The sequence below is a fragment of the Arachis hypogaea genome, chromosome 1, assembly GCF_003086295.3.
Source record: "Arachis hypogaea cultivar Tifrunner chromosome 1, arahy.Tifrunner.gnm2.J5K5, whole genome shotgun sequence".
In the NCBI taxonomy this organism is placed as follows: domain Eukaryota; kingdom Viridiplantae; phylum Streptophyta; class Magnoliopsida; order Fabales; family Fabaceae; genus Arachis; species Arachis hypogaea.
The window spans coordinates 41873752-41875918 of record NC_092036.1 but is presented as its reverse complement, the minus strand read 5'-3'; the positions used below and the strand labels follow the sequence as shown (position 1 = coordinate 41875918).

At 42.5% G+C, this 2167-nt stretch overlaps 1 non-coding gene across 1 annotated transcript; it reads right to left on the bottom strand.

Moving 5' to 3' along the window:
• Positions 1-778: 778 nt before the first annotated feature.
• Positions 779-882, bottom strand: LOC112716904 (small nucleolar RNA R71). The gene has a single exon (XR_003160518.1). It is a non-coding gene; the product is annotated as a small nucleolar RNA R71 (small nucleolar RNA).
• Between the last annotated feature and the right edge of the window lie 1285 nt (positions 883-2167).

Here is a 2167-nt window from a genome sequence, read left to right as displayed (position 1 = left end):
AATTCAGTTCAATTTACTTGTTGAATTTTAATTTCTGCACTCTGTTACTTGCTTTCTTTCTTTATGCCTTTAAATTCAAGCAACCAACTCACTGACCCACTAACTATTTGAATTAATTCCTCAACTGCTCTAACCATACTCTTCCATTAACCAAGAGTATTTCACTTGTTTGTTGCCTGTTCTGTGTTCTTGTATGACAGGTAGGAGAGGAGAGACATCAACTCCTCCATATACCGAACCAGAGAGGACCCTTCATAAACTTAGAAGGGAAGCAAGAGGGAAGAGAGTACTGAGAGAAGAAGAATCTGAAGGAGAATCTGAGGACAATTTTGAGGAAGCTCTAGATCTCAACATGGATAGAGAAGTTCACAACCATGAGAGAGCTGATGGAAACAATGCCATTCCTGAGAGGAGGGTTCTTAGTTCATACATAAACCCAACCTCTAGGAATTGTGGTAGCAGCATTCAGAAACCACCCATTCAGGCCAACAATTTTGAACTCAAACCACAACTAATATCACTGGTGGAGGATCATTGTTCATTTGGTGGGAGTGCTAATGAAGATCCAAACCAACATCTCACAAAATTCCTGAGAATTTGCGACACTGTGAAGTCCAATGGAGTCCAGGAAGATGCCTATAAACTGCTCTCGTTCCCATTTTCACTTAGGGACAAGGCAGCTAAGTGGCTGGAATCATTCCCAAGGGGGAGCCTAACAACCTGGGATGAGGTGGAAAGCAAGTTTCTGGCACGTTTCTACCCCCCACAAAAGGTCAATAGGCTTCGATCTGAGGTTCAGACTTTTAGACAACAAGATGGTGAAACTCTCTACGAGGCATGGGAGAGGTTCAAGGATTTGACAAGGAAATGCCCACCAGACATGTTCCATGACTGGGTGCAATTGCATATTTTTTATGATGGACTTTCTTATGAATCAAGGAAGGCTGTAGACCATTCATCAGGAGGTTCATTGAACAGGAAAAAGACTGTGGAAGAAGCCATTGAAGTGATTGAGACAGTGGCTGAGAATGAGTACTACTATGCTTCAGAGAGACACAACACTAAGGGAGTCATGGAGCTGAACCATGTTGATACAATTCTAGCCCAAAACAAGGTGTTTGCCAAGCAACTAGCAGAGCTCACCAGGAAATTAAAAACAAATCAAGTGGTTGCAATACACACACAAGATCAAGAGGAAGTAAGCACTGAAGGAGGTGATTGGGAAGAGGCCAACTATGTGGGAAACCAACAAAGGCAACCATATGATCCACATTCCAACACTTACAACCCAGGCTGGAAAAACCACCCAAACTTTGGGTGGGGAAACCAGCAAACCCAACCACAAAACCACAAACCTTACAACCCCAACCAACATAACAATTCCACATACCAAAACTCCAACCAAAGATCATACCAAGCCACACAAAACACTTACTCCCAACCACCATATCATGGCCAAAATAATCAACCTGCCCAACCTAATCCAAACCAACAATTTCAAGATCAATTAAACAGGATAGAAGGAATGCTTGCAACCATGGGTCAGGACATAAGTGAGTTGAAAAGCTTTAGGGATGATGTGAGATCTACCATAAGGAACCATGGTGAAAAACTCAAGAGGATGGAGTCTCAAGTAGGAGAGCTATCTCAACAGGCCCCCAAGTCAACTGCAGTGTTCCCTAGTGACATAGAAAAGAATCCTAAAGGGGAACAAAAGGGAGTGAGATGGGAAGAATGCAAGGCCATCACCATATTGAAGGAAGTCTCAGAAGAAGAAGGAATCAGACCCTCAGAACAGGAGCCAGAAATCTTGAAGGAAGGTGTGGAAGAAGCTAAGCAGGAAAGTGAAACTGAGCAAGCCAAGGAACTGCAAAATAAAGGCATGCTGGAAACATACCAACCAAAAGCACCATTCCCTCAGAGGTTAGGAGGAGGTGAAAAAGGGAAAACATATTCAAGGGTTTTAGAGACATTTAAGTCTCTCCATATCAATATTCCCTTTCTTGAGACTCTCCAGCAGATGCCTACACATATCAAGTATTTGAAGGAATTGCTGAGCAAGAAAAGAGTTTTGAAGGGAGGACAAACTGTAATAATGAACAAAGAATGCAGTGCCCTCATCAAGAAGGACATAGTCTCTAAGAAAACAGACCCAGGAAGTTTTCAT